Source organism: Lipotes vexillifer, unplaced genomic scaffold, assembly GCF_000442215.2.
Source record: "Lipotes vexillifer unplaced genomic scaffold, Lipotes_vexillifer_v1.1 scaffold120, whole genome shotgun sequence".
Classification (NCBI taxonomy): Eukaryota; Metazoa; Chordata; class Mammalia; order Artiodactyla; family Lipotidae; genus Lipotes; species Lipotes vexillifer.
Window position 1 is genome coordinate 3,263,216 of NW_006791240.1, and position 24,131 is coordinate 3,287,346.

Below are 24,131 nucleotides of genomic sequence, written 5' to 3' on the forward strand. Positions count from 1 at the left end.
ATTGATTAATATCTAATTTTATAAAATCATTTAAGGTGCCATCTCATTGATCTGATGTAATTTTGTGATAAATTACTTAAATTCTAGAGAATATGGATTCATTCCTCAAAGTTCACAATGAATTCATTCCTTTACTCACTTCAATGACATTATCAAAATTGCTTTTCACTCAGAAACTTTACTGAATTATTGCAAAAGCAGCATTTCAGTTGTCTTCATTGATCTTTAGATATATTAATTTACAAATCAAGGGTATATCATTTATTTTTTGATAATAAGGTCAGTTACATCAAAGCAAACATTCTAAACTTTTTTTTTTTACCAGTTTTAGGAATAATTTCAGTTAGGTACATACCAAACCTATCCCAAAATATCTGTATTTCAGTTAGGTGCAAGGATAAAACTTCTAGTGTGCTGTGCACTTTTTTCACTGTCAATAAATGCAGTGTCATAGTCAGGATTTGACAGAATTAACCTAAGAGAAAAGGCCTGCAGAAAAGACTAAGTAAGCCATTTTTAAAGATGAGATGATTATTTTTTCAAATGAAAACACTGTGTACATTTGTAAATGGTACGGTGTAGGTGGAGTGTGGTTAGTAGAGGATTTGGAGAAACAAAGGAATTTGGGGAGATGCAAAAGGACTTCGGAAAAGCCTCGTGTCTACCAAAAAGCAAAATGAGAATGTTAGGTTATAACAATTCTGTCCTTAAGTCTAGTCATTTCCCTTTTACTGCCTTTTAACAGCTAATGCGAAGGACAGAAATTACAGCAAAATAATTGAAATATTTAGTATACCTGGTGTCACAGCACCCTCTATCACATGATAATATACAGAACAGGTTTATGTGTAGTAGTTGCTTTAGTGTGTGAATATTCATTTACGTAGAATTATCTGGTTTTAATCCTCGGTTTATAACTTCCCAACAATGGATTTCTCCAGCTTCCCTATCATTAGTAACCAACCGCAAGAGCATTATTGACAAAGCAATCCTGAACTCTAAATTATTGCACGTGTGATCCTAGTACCAACAACTTAAGCATCAGCAGAGAGCTTACCATAGCTATAATTATACACCTCTACCCCCTGACCTTCCAAATTAAAAACTTCGGGTTAAGCCCAATCTGTTTTACTAAGTTTTCCAGGGACGTCTGATGCGTGCTCACGTTTGAGAACCACCGCTGTAGGAGAAACGCCCCGTGAAGCAGTCAAGTCAGTAGGCGCTGAAGTCTAAAGGAAACTTACTTCATTAACTTTCACTAGTACTCTGATACTCAGTTAAAGCATCATCCCAATAAAGCAGTTAAGAACAATCCAATGCTAGCTACCTAATATCATCAGGGCTTCGGCCTTCCAGGAAAATCGAGGCTTTCCAGCAAAAATTCATCATCCAGGGAGAATTTACGTTGATTTTGCTGACTTGGGAGAAATGAACTTTTCTTCTCTGGTTAGTCTAATAGAAATATGCCACGCAACCAAATCTATATTCATCCGGTGTCCCTGAGGCTACCCTTCCTAAATTTTAGCCTGTTTTTATAGCAAACTATCCACTAAATTCCCCGCTCCGTCACTGGCTCCAAACACATACGCTGCATGTTTTTTACAACACTGCTTTAATAAGCGAAAGGAAACAAAAGCTCTTACAGCAGAGACCAATCTAAGCCACAGAGCCTGTGCCATCTTCCCATCCAAGAGAGAAATGGTGGACCCATGTCTCGACAGATCAAGGAATTCATGGCTGAGGGGATGACTGAGAGGACCTCAGGAACAAGGCATGAGGAAACAAACAAAAACACGTTTTGTTTTGTTTTTCTGGACTTAAAACTAGAGAAAGAACTCAGTTTCCTCTCCATCTTGGCTATTTATAACGAACACATACAAGCAGCTTCCGCTTCAAAGTCCTGCAAAGTACCTCCAACGCGGGAACTCGGCAGGGCGGAGACTCGGGCTCTCCTTCCCGAGGGCGGGAGAGACGAAAACCCGGGCCCCGTTTTCTCTGGAAGGTTCCGAAAGACGCGCGCCCCCTCTGCGGGCAGCGAGGGACTCGGCACCAGATGGCGCTGCCGCACCGAGAGCCGGAGCCTGTGCGGCAAGTTAGACGGGAAGAGGCGTCACCGGATCCTTTCCTTCGCGTCCGTCGCCGGAAATGCGCGCTGGCGCCAGCCTCTGGTCCCGGATATTAAGACTTCCAGAGGGTTCCTGCGTGAGGGCGGGGCTAGAACCGGAACCGAACGGCAACCTTCGGGTCATGGGGCGGAGGCCCCGGGCGGCGCCAGCGGGGGATGGTTTCTGGTGCGCGCGCCTCGTCGGAGGCGCGGAGGGGCGGGGCCTCGCCGTGCGCTTGCGCATTGTGAGGACGTAGGCGCCGCTGGCGCGTACGTCTGTCTCTGCACGTTTGCTGGCCCTGCAAGGCGGTAGTGGTGGCGTAGTAGGTTGTTGTTTTGGTTTTTTTTTTTCCGCTTCCCGCCCACAGGGTTTGGCTTTCTGGCTGTGAATCAGGTTTCTGGAAATCTTTGTGGAAAATTAATGGTATATGAGGTAAAAACTCGAGCTGTATTTTCCCTCTTGAGTACTAAGCGATCCAGATGCCTGCTGGGCGCGGTTCCCGTGCTGGGATGGACCCAGTCTTCCCCTCTAAATCTCTTCCTGAACCGGCTCGATCCATCCACTGTGTTTTTAAGCATCAGTCCTGAGGCGGGAGGGGTGTCACTAGGAAAAGGGAAGGCAGGCAAATACACTGTTCGTGTGGAACCTAAAGACGCTTTTTAATTATGTAAAGAAGCTTGTCTTTTGGCTTTTTAGCAGCGCTTCTCTTAAGAATTTAAGGAGTTAATTAGCTTTATTTTTAGGTTTTTGTCAGAAACATTTTATGTTCTGTGTTTTATGGTGTGATCTTGGTCTTTCTCAAATGTTAACTAAAGGCCGCTTGTGCAAAGCGTTTGAAAGGAAAATTCTGCCCCTTTTCCATTTTTACAAGATAGACGCAAACCACTTTTAATAGGCGGACCGTAGTAAACTCGTGAGAGTGCACTGGCTGTTTTGTTTTTAGATGCAGCATGGAAACCAAGTAGGTTGGAAAAATAAAATCTGTGTGAAACTGTACCCACCCAGTTTTAATTTTAGACTAATTCTAAAAGTGTCAGCTGCAAGGTACTCAATTCTCCCAAGAAATTTCTTCAGCCTTGGTAGAGACTTTTATCTTTGTGTTTCAGAATTTTGTCCAGTCTGCGGCCTACATATAAAGTAAGGACTTGTGCAAGCCAGAGAGAGAGGAATAGAGATTTTTGAGCAGTTATACTGAGAGAAACAGAGGGGGACTGGGGTATACAAGGAAGTTAGATTGTCTGGCGTAGCCAAATAAGGGCATTTTACGGTTTTTGGATAAAACTTTTTGATGGTTTTGGTAGTAGGCGTTACAAAGAAAGCTACTGCCGGTTGAAGAGTGCCATTGTATTATGTTTATGTGAAAAACCAAAAAAAATTTTTTTTAAAATTGGGCAATATCGAAGGATCATTGAAGACTGATCACAGTGTGAGCAGGAGACAAGATGGGGGCGTGGGAAGTGATGGAAGATATTAGGAAACACGTGAAAGAAAAGGTCAGAGCTAAAGCTGTAATAGATGCGGAGAGCCTGATTAGGAAGCCGGTGAAGAAGTATAGATTTTAGACGTCAAACTGAATGTGTAGAATAAGGAATAAGTTCATCATTAGATGGCTCAGTTTTGGATATATTGCATTTAGCTGCTTATTTTAACTTTCTGTACATTCCTGTCTTCCCTGTACCTCATATACGACCAACCTTAAATTGAGGGAGTGCTTAGTTTTGTCACCATTATGCTAGTAACTTACACTACAATAGTGCGTCACAGTGTGAAGAATTATTTATTTACTTAATTATTTCTATTTGTATATATTCACAAATAGTGATATTAAAGTCACTTCCCTGCAAATCCCCTCAACTCTTTGTCCCTGAGTTCTACTACTTGCCTGGCAAAACCCGGATCATAAATGAACTCATGCATTTATCTTTTCTGTGCTTACATCCAGCAGCTTAACACCTGGGTGGACTAACGTGCTGTCACCCAAATGGTCTCTCACACAGTCCAGTCATCCTACTCTTTTCTGTAGTCATTTTGGTCTCTTTAAACCAGTTATTGCATTCTTTGTGTTCCCGCTTGGAATCACCAGTTCCCTCCTCAACCAGTGACTTTGCCTCATCCTTTATTGGAAAAAGAATTGTGAGCTTTTATTGGAAAAAATTGTGAGCTTAGCCAAGAATTCTCTCATCTTCTCACCATCTAGTCTACTTGCATCTGCGTCTTTAATTGGCTTTCCTCTAGTTTAAGAGGGTGATTGGTCTGTCTGTCAGATGGCAAACAGTTGGTATTGTCTGTCTTTAGTTTTAGCCATTTGAGTTGGGTATATAGTGATATTTCATTTTTGTGAAGTATGTTCAAAACTTTTGCCCATTTTTTTTTTACATCTTTATTGGAGTATAATTGCTTTACAATGGTGTGTTAGTTTCTGCTTTATAACAAAGTGAATCACTTATACATATACATATGTTCCCATATCTCTTCCCTCTTGCGTCTCCCTCCCTCACACCCTCCCTATCCCACCGCTACAGGTGGTCACAAAGCACCAAGTTGATCTCCCTGTGCTATGAGGCTGCTTCCCACTAGCTATCTGTTTTACGTTTGGTAGTGTATATATGTCCATGCCACTCTCTCACTTTGTCCCAGCTTACCCTTCCCCCTCCCCATATCCTCAAGTCCATTCTCTAGTAGGTCTGTGTCTTTATTCCTGTCTTACCCCTAGGTTCTTCATGACATTATTTTTTTCTTAAATTCCATATGTATGTGTTAGCATATGGTATTTGTCTTTCTCTTTCTGACTTACTTCACTCTGTATGACAGACTCTAGGTCTATCCACCTCATTACAAATAGCTCAATTTCGTTTCTTTTTATGGCTGAGTAATATTCCATTGTATATGTGTGCCACATCTTTATCCATTCATCCGATGGACACTTAGGAAACAACACTTAGGTTGTTTCCATCTCCTGGCTACTGTAGATAGAGCTGCAGTGAACATTTTGGTACATGACTCTTTTTGAATTATGGTTTTCTCTGGGTATATGCCCAGTAGTGGGATTGCTGGGTCATATGGTAGTTTTATTTGTAGTTTTTTAAGGAACCTCCATACTGTTCTCCATAGTGGCTATATCAATTTACATTCCCCCCAATGGTGCAAGAGGGTTCCCTTTTCTCCACACCCTCTCCAGCATTTATTCTTTGTAGATTTTTTGATGATAGCCATTCTGACTGATGTGAGATGACATCTCATTGTAGTATTGACTTACACTTCTCTAATGATTAATGATGTTGAGCATTCTTTCATATCTTTGTTGGCAATCTGTATATCTTCAGAGGAATGTCTATTTAGTTCTTCTGCTCATTTTTGGATTGGGTTGTTTGTTTTTTTGATATTGAGCTACATGAGTTGCTTGTATGTTTTGGAGATAATGCTTTGTCAGTTGCTTCATTTGCAAATATTTTCTTCCATTCTGAGGGTTGTCCTTTGGTCTTGTTTATGGTTTCCTTTGCTGTGCAAAAGCTTTGAAGTTTCATTAGGTACCATTTGTTTATTTTTGTTTTTTTTTCCATTTCTCTAGGAGGTGGGTCAAAAAGGATCTTGCTGTGATTTATGTAATAGAGTATTCTGCCTATGTTTTCCTCTAAAAGTTTGATAGTTTCTGGCCTTACATTTAGGTCTTTAATCCATTTTGAGCTTATTTTTGTGTATGGTGTTAAGGAGTGATCTAATCTCATACTTTTACATGTACCTGTCCAGTTTTCCCAGCACCACTTATTGAAGAGGCTGTCCTTTCTGCACTGTACATTCCTGCCTCCTTTATCAAAGATAAGGTGACCAGATGTGTGTGGGTTTATCTCTGGGCTTTCTATCCTGTTCCATTGATGTATCTTTCTCTTTTTGTGCCAGTACCATACTATCTTGATTACTGTAGCTTTGTAGTATAGTCTGAAGTCAGGGAGCCTGATTCCTCCATCTCTGTTTCTCCTTCTCAAGATTGCTTTGGCTATTCGGGGTCTTTTGTGTTCCCATACAAATTGTGAAAATTTTTGTTCTAGGTCTGTGAAAAATGCCAGGGGTAGTTTGATAGGGATTGCATTGAATCTGTAGATTGCTTTGGGTAGCAGAGTCATTTTCACAATGTTGATTCTTCCAATCCAAGAACGTGGTATATCTCTCTATTTGTATCATCTTTAATTTCTTTCATCAGTGTCTTATAATTTTCTGCATACAGGTCTTTTGTCTCCTTAGGTAGGTTTATTCCTAGATATTTTATTCTTTTTGTTGCAGTGGTAAATGGGAGTGTTTTCTTGATTTCACTTTCAGATTTTTCATCATTAGTATATAGGAATGCCAGAGATTTCTGTGCATTAATTTTGTATCCTGCTACTTTACCAAATTCATTGATTAGCTCTAGTAGTTTTCTGGTAGCATCTTTAGGATTCTCTATGTATAGTATCATGTCATCTGCAAACAGTGACAGCTTTACTTCTTCTTTTCCAATTTGGATTCCTTCTATTTCCTTTTGTTCTCTGATTGCTGTGGCTAAAACTTCCAAAACTATGTTGAATAAGAGTGGTGAGAGTGGGCAACCTTGTCTTGTTCCTGATCTTAGTGGACATACTTTCAGTTTTTCACCATTGAGGATGATGTTGGCTGTGAGCTTGTCATATATGGCCTTTATTATGTTGAGGAAAGTTCCCTGTATGCCTACTTTCTGGAGGGTTTTTATCATAAATGGGTGTTGAATTTTGTCGAAAGTTTTTCCTGCATCTATTGAGGTGACCATATGGTTTTTCTCCTTCTATTTGTTAATATGGTGTATCACATTGATTGATTTGCTTATATTGAAGAATCCTTGCATTCCTGGAATAAACCCCACTTGATCATGGTGTATGATCCTTTTAATGTCCTGTTGGATTCTGTTTGCTAGTATTTTGTTGAGGATTTTTGCATGTATGTTCATCAGTGATATTGGCCTGTAGTTTTCTTTCTTTGTGACATCCTTGTCTGGTTTTGGTATCAGGGTGATGGTGGCCTCGTAGAATGAGTTTGGGAGTGTTCCTCCCTCTGCTATATTTTGGAAGAGTTTGAGAAGGATAGGTGTTAGCTCTTCTCTAAATGTTTGATATTGCCCATTTTTAAAATTGAGTTTGTTTCCTTATAATTGAGTTGTAGGAGTTATTTACATGCTAAGTACACACCATTTTTCTTTATTGAGGTATGATTGACAAAAGCTGTACATATTTACATATACAACTTGATGAGTTTGGAGTTAAGTATACACCCACAAAACTGTCACCACAACATATGTCATAAACATATCCATCACCTCCAAAAGTTTCCTCCTGCCTTCATTATTTATTATTATTTTATGATAAAAACGCTTAACATAAGCTCTACCCTCGAGCAAATTTTTATACAATGAGCATTGTTAACTGTAGGGACTGTGCTGTACAGTAGGTCTCTAAGACTTAGTGATTTTTGTCTAGCCAACTTTGTACCCTTTGAATAATACCTCTCCATTTCCCCTTCCCCTGTATATGTGTTTTTTTGTCAAAATGTGTGTTGTGAATATTTTTCTCCCAGTTTGTGGCCTTTCATTTTCTTAATAATGTCTTTTGAAGAAAAGTTTTTGTACATTGTATTTTTCTAGGAATTTGTACATATTGTCCAAATGTTAAAGTTCCCTAGCATAAACCTGTAAATAATCTCCTTTTACTATCTTTTTAATATTCACAGTATATTATATTTAGGCTTATGATCTGTTGAAGGTTAATTTTTCTGTGTGGTATAACAATAGGAGTTGATACTGTTATTTTTCAAAGTAAGAATTCAGTTATTCCAGCAGCATTTGTTGAAAAGATTCTCCTTTCCTCCACTGGATTACCTTTGCACCTTGGTCGAAAATCAGCTGATTTTCTGAATCTCTGTTCAGTTCCATTGATAAGTATATGTATATCCATATGCTAACTTATCCAACTTGTTTTTTTCTCAATACCGTCTTGGCCATTCTAAGTTTTTTGCATTTTAATATAAATTTTAAAATTGGCATTTCAGTTTCTAAAAAAGCCTGCTGGGATTTTGGTTGGAATTCTGTTGAATCTATTGATCACTTAGAGAGGAATTGACATTTTAAGAATATTGAATTTTCCAGTCTATGATCATGGCATATCTCTTCATCTCTTTATTTATTTTGGTCTTTAATTGTCTTTGTAATTTTCAGCATACAAGCATATAAATTTATTCTTAAGTATTTCATGTCTTTTATTGTAAATAAGTTTTTATTTTATTTTACTATGAATATAATTTTAAATTAAATTTTCAGTTTGTTGAATTGTATTTTTCAGCTCTAGAGTTTGTGTTTGATTCTTCTTTATAGATTCTAGCTCTCTAGTGAAATTCTGAAGTCTGTGCCTAATAACTCCAATATTTAGGTCATCTGTGGATCTTGTTTCTGTTGCCTTTTTCTTATTCCTGTTTCCTGGTATGCCCAGAAATTCTTAATGGAATCCTGTCTTTGTTTATGAAAAATATTAATTCTGAGTGATGTTTTTTACTTCCATAAAGGATTTAACTTTTCCTTCTGTTAGGAAACTAGGGTCAGAGCAGAAAACCTGAGCCATATGGTTTTCAGTCTGCTAGGTCTAGTCGATTTCAGGTTCATTCTTACTCCTAGGGTGGCCCTTTTTCTGTCCCAACTGAAATCCTGAGGTGTTTTCAAAGGCTCTTCTTCCCTAGTTGCCCCTGAAGTCCAATTTTTATTTTCTCAGAGCCATGGGACTCCTGAAAAGCTCTTCTTGGCTTCCCTGCTTCTTAGTTGCCATTTTCTGAGTGACTTCTCGGCCTCTGGAACAGCTTCCAAATTGGCAAGTGAGTCAAGGGGAAAAACAGAGTTGAACATGGACAGACTTCTCTGCACCTTCTCTTCAGGATCTTGTCCTCTCAAGATGCCATAAAAAAGATCCTTTTTGTATTTTTACTCAGCTTTTCTAGTTCACAGTTTAGTGGGTGGGTCTGATTTTTTTTTTTTTAAGTCCATCATTGGCAGAAATGAAAGTCCTTAATCTGAGAATCTCAGTGATGCTAATAAAGGTAGTACTCTTTTACATAAGTATATTAATTTGAAATTGTTATAGTTCAAAATAATTTCATGTATCTCTTCCTAAATAACTTTTAAATCATCAGTATTTAATCATTATCATGATTAAATATTTAATCATCTATCCTATACTGCTTTTAAGTCAGCAATATCAACATTCAAAGGAAGACTTGGGGCTAAATTTTCCAGGTCTTTTATTACTTAAAAAAAATTTTTTTGGCTAGTCATATTCAGATTTATATACAATAATGAAAACTCATTTTTGCTTCTCCTTATATTTTGTCCAGAATTTGGAAAAGTTATTAGATGAGAAAAGGATGATGTCTTCTCTCACCAAGAACACAGTTCATTTTAGTTTACTATCTATCTTTGGGGTTAATGCTTCATTTGTAATCAATAGTTTGCATGGTAGAGGGCCATAACTTATGGAATAATGGAAGAAAATTAAGTTTTTATAAAATAATGTTAAAACAGACCCAAATCCTACCATCATGGTGCTTATAGTAGGCACTTAGTGACTAGATTAAGAAGGTAAATATATCCAAAGAGCATGTACATTTGTTCTATAACCATTTTTAACAACGTTTTAACAGTGAATTCTGTGTATATATATTAGAAAAGAAAATAAACAAATGTAGCTTGGAACAGATTAAAAAAAAATTCTCATAGTACTGACCATAAAATGATCCAAATTATGTCACACTGATTAAATTTCCTAATTTCCTTGCTTTAAAAATACATGTGCAAAGAAGTAATGGCAATATGGTTTAGTCATCTTATTCACCATTTCTATCTTGCTGCACCATTTTGTTTTCCATGTTTGAGTTTGCAGTTCTCTAATTTATCACTGGGGTTTGCGTTTTTTAATTGTGTCTATTCTATAATTGGGTAAACAACTTATTTGTATTTCTTCTGGAACAGTCATACATTCAGTTCGCTTACATGCACACAAAAAAATGAAATGTCAAATATAGAGTAGCTTTCCCATAACCCTGCTCTATTAATGTCTTAAAAATCACTAAATGCTCTTATTCCAGATCCCGATGAGGTCAAGCTGGAGTGTCAGATCTGACCTCTGTGTGTTCTATAAGGGGTTTCTCAGCCCTGTTACATTCCAATAGTTTAAGTATAGATTTTCTGCAGTCATCTTGCCTTTTATAATGTGCTTAGATGGGATCAGTAAAACAAATGTGCCCTTCATTTCCCTGAATGGGGTTATTGTAGAGAAATAAGAAGCCATAAATTAGGGTGCAAAATTCCCTTTATCCCTAAAACACAAATAGTCATTTTGAGGGATGGAACATATTTACTTCAGTTTTTGTGATACGAAAAAGAATATAAGTTTTATATGTTCAAAGTAAAGTTGACATTAGTACAAAACAACTCATATATTCTAAGAACTACCCCCCCACACACACACACTTTGGAGAACACCTTTGTCATATCCTTTTACCATATAATTGAGTTATTTTAAAAATCAAAATAATAAATTGGCATTTTCTCGTTTATCTAGTTCTCGAAGCTTTAATTTTAAATTTCTAAAAAAGGTTATATCCTTAATTGATTGCCTGAGATTTTCTGTGATAAAACGTAAAATGCAACTTATCTTTTACATAAGTGTATTAATTTGAAATTGTTATAGTTCAAAAATAATTTCATGTAACTCTTCCTAAATTGCTTTTAAATCATCAGTATTTAATCATTATCATGATTAAATATTTAATCATCTATCCTACGCTACTTTTAAGTTAGCAATATCAACCTTAAAAGGAAGATTTGGGGCTAGAATTTCCAGTTCTTTTATTACTTTTTAAAAAAATTTTGGCTGGTCATTCAGATTTATATACAATAATGAAAACTCATTTTTGCTTCTCCTTATATTTTGTCCAGAATTTGGAAAAGTTATTAGATGAGAAAAGGATGATGTCTTCTCTCATCAAGAAAACAGTTCATTTTAGTTTACTATCTATCTTTGAGGTTAGTGCTTCATTTATAATGAATAGTTTGCATGGTAGAGGGCCATAACTTATGGAATAATGGAAGAAAATTAAGTTTTTATAAAATAATGTTAAAACAGACCCAAATCCTACCATCATGGTGCTTATAGTAGGCACTTAGTGACTAGATTAAGAAGGTAAATATATCCAAAGAGCATGTACATTTGTTCTATAACCATTTTTAACAATGTTTCAATGGTGAACTCTGTGTATATATATTAGAAAAGAAAATATTCTTTTTCTCCTGCATATTGTACATGATCACAAAATACAGGTATGAAAAATGCATGAAAAAAACATAAAACATCCAGTTTCAAACATCTTTAATACAGAGCTTACATGACTAAATTAAGTAATTGAAAAACAAGAGACCTTTTCAAAAATGTTGAATTCAAAAGTCTACCTGTAGAATTACATTTAAATCCAAAGAGAAAATACCCTTCGCTTCTGTCTTACTTCTTCACCGTTTTCCTTGCTTTGTGCAGAATATTCTTGTACTTCTTGGAGGCAACTTTACACATGCAGAAGTGTTATTATTCAGTTAAGTCATATGGCTCTCATTGAGCTTGAGTGCCATTCCAAAGAGGATAGTCTTTTTTTTTTTTTTTTTTAATTTATTTTTGGCTGTGTTGGGTCTCAGTTTCTGTGCGAGGGCTTTCTCTAGTTGTGGCAAGCGGAGGCCACTCTTCATCGCGATGCGCGGGCCTCTCACTATCGCGGCCTCTCTTGTTGTGGAGCACAGGCTCCAGACGCGCAGGCTCAGTAGTTGTGGCTCACGGGCCTAGTTGCTCCGTGGCATGTGGGATCTTCCCAGTCCAGGGCTCGAACCCGTGTCCCCTGCATTAGCAGGCAGATTCTCAACCACTGCGCCACCAAGGAAGCCCCAAAGAAGATAGTCTTATTCCAAAAGTCTGATACCACAAAATAAAATAATCTTTAAAGGCCTGATGTTTAATGGTAGGAGACTCCAGGTCATAAAATAAAGAGACATTCGATTGATAATAAATTTGAGATTAGAAAAAGTGAAAAGTTGGCTAACAAAAGGTGCCGTTTCAGTGTTGCTTATTGGCTTTCCCTTGCCTACCCCAAAGCATTCCTATTGTTCCAATTGTGATGTCCTAACTCTTGTCTCTACTTATTGATCAGTCATCAATTATTATTGAAAAATTCTAGTTACAAAGTTCTAACTGGTATTCTGATGAACTTTGATATTAGTTGGAGAAAAAAAGACACTCACCCAATGGGAAATACCTTATGATCAAATGTGAGGTGGCCTCTTCTCAACTGTAATGGCAAAGAAGGACATGATAAGAAGAGCCATCATTTGTTAAGGGCTTAGTATGTGCCTAGAGTTTTCTACACACCATTTCTATCAGTCCTTATAGTCGGATCAGGATGACTTCTCCATGGAACAGGTGAAGTTTGCTCAGGAGTTTGAAGGTTTGATTGACATCAAACTTTGCAGTTGTAAACAGGGCTATAGTTTAAATTCACATGTGATCTAACCATGTACTTCCTAACCTTTTTCAATCTGTGTCAACATAAGTTAATTTTATTTACCAAATGTAATCTTTTACTGAATGGAAACAACTTTATAGGTTGAATAGAAAGCTTTATTTTTTCTTACTGCTTACCTTCAAGTCTATTCAATGGACTATTTCTTCTCCACCTTTTTAATGATTTCTAGGGTGGGCCTCATAGCTTTTCCAATCATTCTTAAAAAAACAAAAACATTCTCTGGTCACCTTTGGGCACAAGAAGTGTCACTTAACTATTCAGAACCTCCAGACCATGCATAATCTCACAGCTCCGTAGTCTTACCTTATTTGAAGCTTATCCTCACTGTTGAAACTGTTTCAGGCTGAGAGGCTTGCAGTGTTTGGATTCCCTTTTGTTTTCCTATCTCCCTCTACTGCTTCCTCATGCAGTCTGCTCACTGCAGTGTCTGATCTTCCAGGGCTGGACCAGTATTAAAAGGACTGGAGAAGAAGACTCAGGTTTACATGGCCACTGCTGTGACAATCTGCAACTGGCATTCTTGGGACTTTGATATTTAAAGAAGGCTCTTTAGATTCCTTAGCCTGGAATCTCCAACTACAATAAAGATTGTCCTTTTTCCCGAGTGACCACTTAGGACTTCAAGCAATACTTAGGACTTCAAGCAATATTTAGTCGTGGGCATCTGATTTCACCCCACTAAGATTCTTTTTGTTGGGATCCCAGTACCCTCTTAACTGGCTTTCTCCTTTAAGTTTATCTCTTAGGTAACGTAGTCTCTTCTTTTTTTTTTTTTTAATTTTTATTTTTTAACATCTTTATTAGAGTATAATTGCTTTACGATGGTGTGTCAGTTTCTGCTTTATAACAGAGTGAATCACTTATACATATACAGATGTCCCCATATCTCTTCCCTCTTGCATCTCCCTCCCTCCCCCCCTCTCTATCCCGCCCCTCTAGGTGGTCACAAAGCACCGAGCTGATCTCCCTGTGCTATGCGGCTGCTTCCCACTAGCTATCTACCTTACGTTTGGTAGTGTAGATATGTCCATGCCACTCTCTCTCTCGCCCTAACACACCTCACCCTTCCCCCTCCCCATATCCTCAAGTCTGTTCTCCAGTAGGTCTCTGTCTTTATTCCTGTTTTACCCCTAGGTTCTTCATAACATTTTTTTTTCTTAAATTCCATATATATGTGTTAGCATACGGTATTTGTCCTTCTCTTTCTGACTTACTTCACTCTGTATGACAGACTCTAGATCTATCCACCTCATTACAAATAGCTCAATTTCGTTTCTTTTTATGGCTGAGTAATATTCCATTGTATATATGTGCCACATCTTCTTTATCCATTCATCCGACGACGGGCACTTAGGTTGTTTCCATCTCCGGGCTATTGTAAATAGAGCTGCAATGAATATTTTGGTACATGACTCTTTTTGAGTTACGGTTTTCTCAGGGTATATGCCCAGTAGTGGGATTGCTGGGTCATATAGTAGTTCCATTTTTAGTTTATTAAGGAACCTCCATACTGTTCTCCATAGTGGCTGTATCAATTTACATTCCCCCCAATGGTGCAAGAGGGTTCTCTTTCCTCCACACCCTCTCCAGCATTTGTTGTTTGTAGATTTTTTGATGATGGCCATTCTGACTGGTGTGAGGTGATATCTCATTGTAGTTTTGATTTGCATTTCTCTAATGATTAATGATGTTGAGCATTCTTTCATGTGATTGTTGGCAGTCTGTGTATCTTCTTTGGAGAAATGCCTATTTAGGTTGAAGTAGTCTCTTTTAAGAGACTTCTTGGCTGATCTCTCTGTCTGGTAGGTGACCATATGTTTCACAAGAACCACTTGTCTTTCCTTGGCCTGCCTGTGTGTAGAAATACAGTTAGCTTCTAACGTGGCTCTTTCTCTCTGCTCTGCTGCCTTAAGCCAACATGGCCACTGCTACACTTTTACATTCCTCAAGTCTGAGACACCACATATGAATCAAATTAATTCATACTTCCATGAAATACAAATACACAGTTGCTCAGAAGTGTAACTTTTTTGATAACCCAAACAACATAAACTTTTCTCCTGTGTTTTCAGGAAAAGAATATGTACACACATCACACCATACACAAAACTCAATTCTGGGTATATTAAGAGCTTAAGAGTGAAAGTCAAAGCTTTAAAACTTTTAGAATGTTTTTTATGACTTTGGGATAGAATACTTTTTAAAAAGGGACTAAAAAAAGCACAAGTTATCACAGAAGAAGAAAACTAAAGGGACCAGAAGAAATGCTGAAAACTATAATTCAAGAAAAATTTTCTGAAATAAGGATTTGAAGTTACTCATCATATACTTAAGAATATTATCCAGAATGACTAACACCAAGATATTGTAGTGTACAATTACTGAGTTTTAAAGAAAAATAAAATATTTGAATATCTAGGAAGAAGAAAAGAGCACATGATTTATAAGACATTTCAATTAGATAATTATCAAACTTCAAGAGCAACACTTAATGCACAAAGAAAATAAGATTATCTTAAGATTCTCAAGGGAAGAAAATATGAGCCAAGCATTTTGTATCCAGCAAAACTGACTTTCAAGTAAAAAGGGCACAGGGGCTCATTAACCCTTTCTGAAGAATCTACTAGAGAATTAACTTCAGGTAACCACATGACCAGAGAAACATCAACATAAGGACACGTGCTGAACATTAAATATGTACTTCTTAGTAGAACTAGGGCTAAACAAAGGCTAAGAGGACAAGAGTATAATATATAACGGCTAAAAAAGTAGGAAGGGAGAATTGGGGAGAGCATATGCAAAAAAAGTTTTTAGTGTTTTTGGTACTCATGTGGGCAGTAGTATCAATATTGTTATTTTAAGACTAACGTATGTGTAATCTTAAAAAATGATTGTGGGGTATTCTAATTCTGTCATAGCCTATGTCCTTGGGAACCAATACTCTCAGTGGAAAAGAAAGGAGATACAGATGTAATAGCTTAGAGATTACGTAAATGTTTTATAGTCCTAAATTTGGATTAGAACTATCAGTATGAATTCCCGAAGTATCTCTCTGTCTCATTGAAAACGTCTAGAAACCAGTGACCAACCCAGTAGTAATGACTGTCCCTCTTGTGCAGATTGTGTTCTTGAAATACGATTCCTCATTAAAAGAAGCCAGGGCTTCTTGAAGAAATTTCTAATTGCAGGTTTAATGGAGGAAGTATACAAGATGAGACTACAACAGCTTGTCATACTATAGTAAGGAACTATCAAACACAACTAGGGTCTTAGGAGCCAACTTGAAAAGCCTCCCACTAGCCAAAGATAGGACTGCTTCAATCCTGAGAATAGTTGCAATGGATTAAAAGTCATCACATATATTTAAATCCATAAATTCATAACGATATTTTTTTTAAAAAACCCAACTGATCTCTTTTGGAGGATGATGGGGAACCAACTCATTATCTGGAAAACTAACAAAAGAAGTTAAAGACTCGGGCATTTAACCTGCTTTCCTATATGAACTGTAACACTGGGTAACCACATAGTAAATGAGGAAAAAATATCTCTGTATAAATATATTCCGACTAATGAGTGAAAAAAAAGAATTAAAATATCATTGCCTTACAACCCCCAATAAATTAATAAATTTAGGTATTTAGCATCAATGGCTGCTAATATCATAAAAAGGACTATCAGACATTATATACCTCTTCATGGAAGCACTCAACACTACCTAAAGTCATGCCAAAGGGATTGAGCCTGAATATAATTCAGCTACTGATCTTCAGAAAGACAGAAGACAGAGGAACAAGCTGTAATGAACTATTGAGCATGCAATTTGTAAAACTGAGACTGGAAAATTCTACAGTGTAGAAAACTCTTGGATTTTTCAACATAACTTGTAGCATAAATAAGTTTTAGATTAAAAGAGACTTAAAAGACATATCAAAAGATATATATAAAGGAGCAAGACCAGCATCTAGGGATATACATTTGACTAGTGAAACTATGAAAAATGTAAGGAAATAATTACTGTAAAAGGATAATGATTCCTTATAGAAGGAATAATGGGATTGCAGTTGGTATGGAGGATTTAGAGGCGTTTTGCATGTTGGAGGGGAAGTTCTGGCAAACTTTTACTTCTTGACCTGATGGTGGTTAAGATTGTGCTCCTTTGAGTAATTCGTTAAGCTGTGCATCTGTTTGGGGTGCTTTTCTATATCTCCGCTTTCTTTTACAATAAAAATACTATTTTGAAAAATTGGTCACAAGGAGGAGGGAGCAGAGGCAAGGGAGAGTTAAGCTCAAATGAGAAATGTTGAGATACTGATGTCTATTTTGCATATTTAAAACTCTTTTTTATATAGTTTCCCTATATTGCTTAACATTCTCAGTTGTAAAATACAACAGTATAAAACTAAAAATCCGCAAGGTTCCCGTTACCTACAGAGAAAAGTCAGATTCCTTAATATGTAGCTTTTTATCTGAGGACCGCATTTAATTTTCATACATCATTTGCTGCCATTATCCTCTAGGCATCAACAGATGGAGTCAGATAAAAATCCTCACTATTCTTTGCACATGCTGTATTCTTTTTGTGCTTTCATGCCCTTGGGATTCCCTTCCCTGAAATACTACTATTCTTACTTCAAAACTCAGTTTAAAGGTTATTTCCTCTATGAACTCTCCCTTTTCCCCAGGCAGAATTATTTGTTCTTTTGTCTGTGTTCTCGTAGCATTTTATATGATACTTTGGCTTAAATCCCTGTAGTATTATGTCTACATGACCCTTTCTCTGTAGACGAGAGCTCTTAAAGAAAATATGTTGTATTTATTTTTGTTTTCCCTGTGCTTAGACAGTGCTTGGCATATGAATGAATGAATGAATGAGAAGAGACAGGAAATTGATTAACTCCAAAGATACTTTGCCTAAGGAAGCCATTGGGTACAGGGAAAAGATGCAGTTACCTAATCAACTGTGTACAGGTGAAAAAAAAAAAAAGCCACGAGACTACAAACGTTTGTCTTATATGTCACTATGTTAAGTAGAACTATACATAATTGTGAGTATTCTGTGTTCACACATCTCATGTTTTATTCCATCACTTTATCTATCTTTAATGGATCACATCACAGGATTTAGAAGAGACATTTGGGTTCTTCAATTAGTATGGCACTAACTTTCTTCTTAGTCTGTTCATGTTGGGTCTTTGGTAACCTTTTGTAGTAATTAACCCATCAGAAAGGGTATAGTCATAGCTCTCATAAAGAATATAATGCAGTTAGAACTGGCATCCTGAAGCGGTGACAATATCCTGGGTAAAATATGGGCCAAAAAATCAAATGGGAAGTAATAAATAAAACTCTGTGAGTAGGTCTTATTATTCCCATTTTAGTCCAATGAGACAGCAGAGACATGGAGACTTTAAGTAACTTGCTCAGGTCACATGAAAGTAAGCATGGAAATCAGGACCTGAATTTAGTCAGCAGCCTGCTTTCACTACACAGCACTAAATAAATGGTAGTTATCATTAATGTGATGGAGAAGGGGACTCTTGTGTCTAGCTATAGGAATATGAAAAGTGAAGGTCTCTCATTTTTCAGATAGATCTGGAATCAAATATGTCTTTCTTGGTGTTTTAGCAGGATAAGTTAATTAGTCTCAGTTATGGGAGGAACAGATTAGAAACACTGTCAAAAATAAATTTAATACAAATTACTTTACTCAGCTTGGGAAAATTTTCATGTGTGCTTAAATTTCTTCTTTGTGTTTTTAATGCTCCTTGAAAGTTAATTACACAAGCTTCTTTTTTGAGATACAGAACAAATCTACTACTTGAAAAATAAATGGCAAGGGCAACTTTCAGTCTGTGTTTGGCTTTGACCCTTTATATTTGGGATCAAAATTGATGTTACATCATTTATACCTGTTGTTGCAATTAGATATTAATAGCCGGTATTTTAAGTGTTTTTAAAAATGGATGTTTCTTTATAAACATTGTGCTTTCCTCCAAAAAATCAAATGTAATTATCTTCAATTTCTAAGTCAGTTAACTAGTGAGATACTTCTTTGCAAATGAGGAAATTAAAGAATGGCATGTTATACTTTAAAATATTATGTAAAAATTTGAATAGTGTATGTTAAGTTTTAGAAATGTCCCTGGAATTGTTTAAATAATAGGATTATCTTTATGTATTTCTGTTTTTTTGTTCTTCTATTTTAAAAAGAGCAGAATGGGTAAAAGAATTTGTTCTTTGTCTCTCCAGGTTTGGACAATTAGCAACAATGACCCACCTCATTCTTTGCTGTATTTGCAGAAGCATAAATATCTTATCTTAGGAATTTCTTCCTAAGCTCTCTTTATATGAAATTCGAACAAAGATTAGGAAGAGAATTTTATTATTTGGTTTCTTGCAATCCTATGTCATGGCTTGGTTGTATGTAGCAGAAAATATTCAATGATTATTATATCAGTGAAGTTCAGTATTCTAGGGCTAATACTTATACATAGCAAACTTTGAGAATAACTACAAGGATAGCATTTAAAATTTTTCTTGTCAACGTAAGAAAAACAAATGAAGAGACATTTTTTAAATAAAATGTGAACTATAAAAAGTAATGGATAAAGACCCAGAAAAAAGGATATTTGAAAAGTCAGAGATTATTTCCCAAAGAACTATCAAGTCTCAGGAAAAATTCTTGTTCGGTTATTTTGTAGTTACAAAAATATTAAATTAAACTGTTAAAGTTCTGTAGTTAAAATAATGTAGTTTTATTGTAGTTGAGGCTAAAATATAAAAGAAAAATTCCAATAAGGAACAAAACCTAATTAAGTATTTCTCTGCCCTTGTCACTTTTTTCCAAAGAATAAAACAGTTCTCTTCCTGTGGCCACTGGGGCTTCCCATTTGTAATGATTTTAATAAAACACCTCAAATGCTTGTCATTATTTAAAACTCACATCACTTGATCCTCAGAGAAGGCCAGAGGTGGAGCAAGTATTGTATTTTCTCTATTTTTACAGATTTATTATTTTATCCATTCATTTACCTGTCATGTACTAACATAACAATAGCTAACATTAATTCACAGCTTGCTATGTACCAGACACACTTTTAAGTGTTTCACACATATAAACTCCCTGCAATCTAGTGAGTACAAAACATTATTTATTCCTGGTTTTAAAGGTGAGGCAACTGAAATACAAAGAAGTGAAATAATTTGTTCATAGTCACAAAGCTAGTGAGTGGCACAGCCTGGCTTTGAACCCAGTACTCTAGTTCCAGAGCTGGCATTTTTAATCATTCTTCTGCCCTCTTGGTATGGTAGCTATAAAAGTCCATTATAACTATGATCTCATGAAAGAGACAAGCAGAGAAGGACATGGAAAAAAGTAATTGTTAATTCAACATAGATTTATTGAATACTCACTCTGTGCTAGGTGCTTGGTGGGAAATTAAACAGACCTCCTCTTTACCCTCCTAGAGCTTACAGTTTAACATAGAAGCTGCTCATTAAACAAACTACAATAATAATGTGAGAGAAATGTTTTGCTAGAGGAAATATAGGAATTCACAGAAACATCTACCAGGAGTGATGAAAGGCTTCCCAGAGGCAGTGGTGATTAAGCTGAGATCTAACAAGTGAGTTGGCTTATCTACCTTGAGTCTGTCTAACCTAAATCCTTGGTTAGGCTCTTTCCACTAGACAATATAAATAGAACAGGAACAAGAGGGCTATAATATCAGATACAATATGATTTTCAAAGTGCAAGAGTCTACATAGGTCTGCTAATAAATTTGAAAAACTTCATGTAATAGACAGTGTAATAGAACATATATTGTCAGAATTCACTCAGGAGTAACTTACAAAAATGGACTATAAACCAATAGGAGAAATTTTTAAAGTTATCAAAAAAGTACCTCCCTCTAAGTGTCCAAAGAGTTTTGCCTATGGGTTCTTTGAGATTTTCAAAGAATGGATAATTGTCATGCAATATAAAATTTCTACATCTTATTTATAAAGAGGCATAGTTTCCATATTTATTTTATGAAACTAATGTCTTCTTGACACAAAGACTTAAGAGGACAAAAACTGAAAATGGGTACAAAAAGACCAAAGAAAACACCAAATCAATAAGTGTTAAAGGAACTGCTTCCCACAGCCAAGCACAGTTGATCTCAAGAATATAATGATAGTTTAATAATTATGAATCTATTACTATAGTTCATTGATAAGTCTAGTTATTTAAAGGGCATTTGACAAATTCCAATCTTCATTACCATAGATAATCTTAAACACTAGAAGGGTACTTTGATAATATAATACAGAAATGCATGGTTGGTTTAGCATAAGATTAATTAATGTAGTTTATAAATTAAGAGATTAAAGAAGAAAAATTTGATCATCTTAATAGATGGAGAAAATGCTTTCAGTAAAATTCAACATCCTTTCATATAAAAAACTTTGATCAAAGAATGGAACTGCCTGATTAAGAAAAAACAAAACCCAGTACAGTCAACATTGCAGTTAAATGGAGAAACACTGGAAGCATTCTCCTTAAAATCAGAAATAAAATCAGTATACTACCACCTCTGACTGGAGGCCAAGCCTACTTATAAGGAAAATAATACAAAAGAATGAGGAATGGTAAAGAAACAAAGTTACCATTAGTCACTGATCTAAGAGTACAAAGACAGCCCCCCCAAAATATATAAAGTTAATCAGAAAGCTTACAAATATTTATGGAAACAACATCAATTAAGCAAAAAAGTCAATTGAATTACTATATACAAGTAACAGAATATAGAAAATGTACTTTTATGAAAGGATATTATTTGTATTATAACAGCATCAAAATTATAAAGTGCCTTAGCATATGTTCACTAAGTGCTGTAAATGGCTATACCTGGGCCACAGGAGCTCTACAAAACTGCTGGGTTATAGTGGTCAATTCCTTCCTGCAGTTTCAGCCCCATTTCCTTGCCTCCACAGGTGTCTGTCTTCAGTAAGGCTAAAAGGAGCCCAAGTCCGTTAACCAGCTGAACAAAGGCTATGATGGAACAAACCCTTGCTGAGATTTAGACTGGAGAGGTTGGGGAAGTGGGGCTGGGCCAGGATACAAAGAGAAATATGGGGGAAGAGAGAAGTTACTGAGAAGAATCAAGAGATCTTAGCATTCTCATTTGCTGTGTGATCCTAGTCAAGCAACTTGTTCTCTTTAGGAATTCTTTTATAAAATTCAACCAACAGGACCCCCCTCACAGTTACTGAGAAGAAAACAATGAGGGAATACATGTGAAAGTATCATACACAGGATGTTGTGCTTAACATTCTGTCATCAAATGTTAGTTTTTCCTAAATAAGATACAGTCTGTAACTTCCCAAAGAAAAAGAGGCTGTGTTACAATAGCAGCTACAGTAGTACTGAAGGGGCTTTCATGTAGTAGGCAGCATCCTATTGAAATAGGTGCCAGCATCATCCTCATTTTACAAATGAACCCACAATGGGTGTTCTTCTGGGCACCTGTCAAACTGTCTACACCAGCCAGCAGAAATGGACATTAGCAGTAGTCAGAAGAGTATAGTACTCATTGGTCAACTCACTGGCCCACTCATTGTATTGCCAGCACCACTGACTGCCTGTCCAACATAGTCTAATTTACCACTGTTTTTTCTCCAACTTAGTAACTTTCATACCTTTTAAAACCACTGTGCATTTGAATTAAGCCAAGACCCTGTTAGATCCTTCATGATCTTTTTTCAAGGGCAGAATATGTACACACTCTTCTAGGTCCTTTAAACCCTTCTCAGACATTTTTGAATTAGTAAATTTCTGTTCAAAAGATCAAGTCAGGAGATTCTCCCCAAAATGTAAATATGTAAAACTCATTAACGTAGTGCCTGTTATCACACCATATCATCAGTATTCTCATCATCATATTTATTTCTTTTCCCCATAGTGGAATTTCTGTAAGCATCAAGAGTAAGAAAACTAGGATTTCCAAGCAGAACATATGAAGTTTCTGCTCATACTTGACATGTTCCTTTGTACTCACATTCCATTGGCCAAATATGCCAAGCACAAAGAAGTGTTCAGTAGAAGCCAGAAGGTATTGTTTTATAGGTGATTAAATTTAGATTTGAGGAAATTAAAGTCCAAGGTTATATAGCTAGTATTTGGCAGTGCTAGATTTACACCTAAGGCTGTATATTGTAGATGTTTTATTTCCCACCCCAAAGAACAACCTGATGAGCAATGACTAAATTTTTAGTTAAATGAAAAATTCACATTTCCAACCTTTCCTTCTAAAAACCTTGGTCCTTTTTTCAGAAGGAATAAACCAGGACAGAACACTGCAGCATAGGCTTCTAGGTAACTTACATAAGGAACTTGGACATAGAGGGACGTGGCAGACTTCCAAGTGATGGGAAGAATTACTGAAAACAATGACTTCAATAAGAATTTAACATTTTGGAAGAAGAACTTTTACTGTATTTGAAAAGTTTAGGATTCTCTTTATGCTAACATCTTTACTCATTTTACTTCTACAGCTAATCTTCAGAAATAAAATTTTATAATTTGTTCCCTACTATTACAAAATATATAAATTGAGATCTTAAAGCTTAAAAGAATACTGTGGCTTTGAATGAGCCACCTCTTATTTCAAGTTTTTAGATACCTTTGGTTTTGCTTTTTAAAAAGTTTTAAAATATGCCAGTATAGTACTATATTTTACCTTGGTAGTATAAAATTACTTTATAAGTTTATATTTACAAGTTCACAGGCTTTACTAGGGCTGGTCTTACTGAGCCTAAGTATAAATGTCTTTGGAAACATTATTGCTATTTAGGAATATTCTCACATTTTTTGTTAACTTTCAAAACCATTCAGGTTTTTGAAAAATGTATTTTTATTGAGTAATTCACTTGAATTATTGCCTGAGAATAATTCTTTGTACATGAGAAAACTTGTTAACAATTTTTTTTCTACAGAATTCTATAAACCTGAAGAGTAATCTTTTAGAAAAATCATCAGAAGGAAGGAATTTGTAGAAATAAAACTGGAAACATTCAGAATCTTGATGGTGTGCCAAACCAAATGTCAACTGGAGCTCGACCAAAAACTAAGGTAAGTAGTTTTCTTACAGAATATTCTGGGTGGAGGGCCATGCCCCACTCATACAGCGAAGAGAGTACCATATTTGCATGTTCTCTATTACTTTTTGTGTTTTAAGTTAAACATTAAGGTTGACCTGTTTTTTATCATAACATGATTTGTAATGAAAAACATATATAGTTAATACTTATAAAGCTGGAAAAAATGCATTCTGTGATTTTAAGATAAAATTGATAGTCCACTGTGATAAGTAGAGTCCTAGCAGTAGATCATATGTGCTTCAATTAATTTCTTAATTATTAGTGAAAATTCCTGCT

The 24,131-nt window shown here is 36.0% G+C and overlaps 1 pseudogene; it reads right to left on the reverse strand.

Moving 5' to 3' along the window:
* Positions 1-2,494: 2,494 nt before the first annotated feature.
* Positions 2,495-24,131, reverse strand: part of LOC103078209 (polyadenylate-binding protein 2-like) — a 40,783-nt pseudogene continuing 19,146 nt past the window's right edge.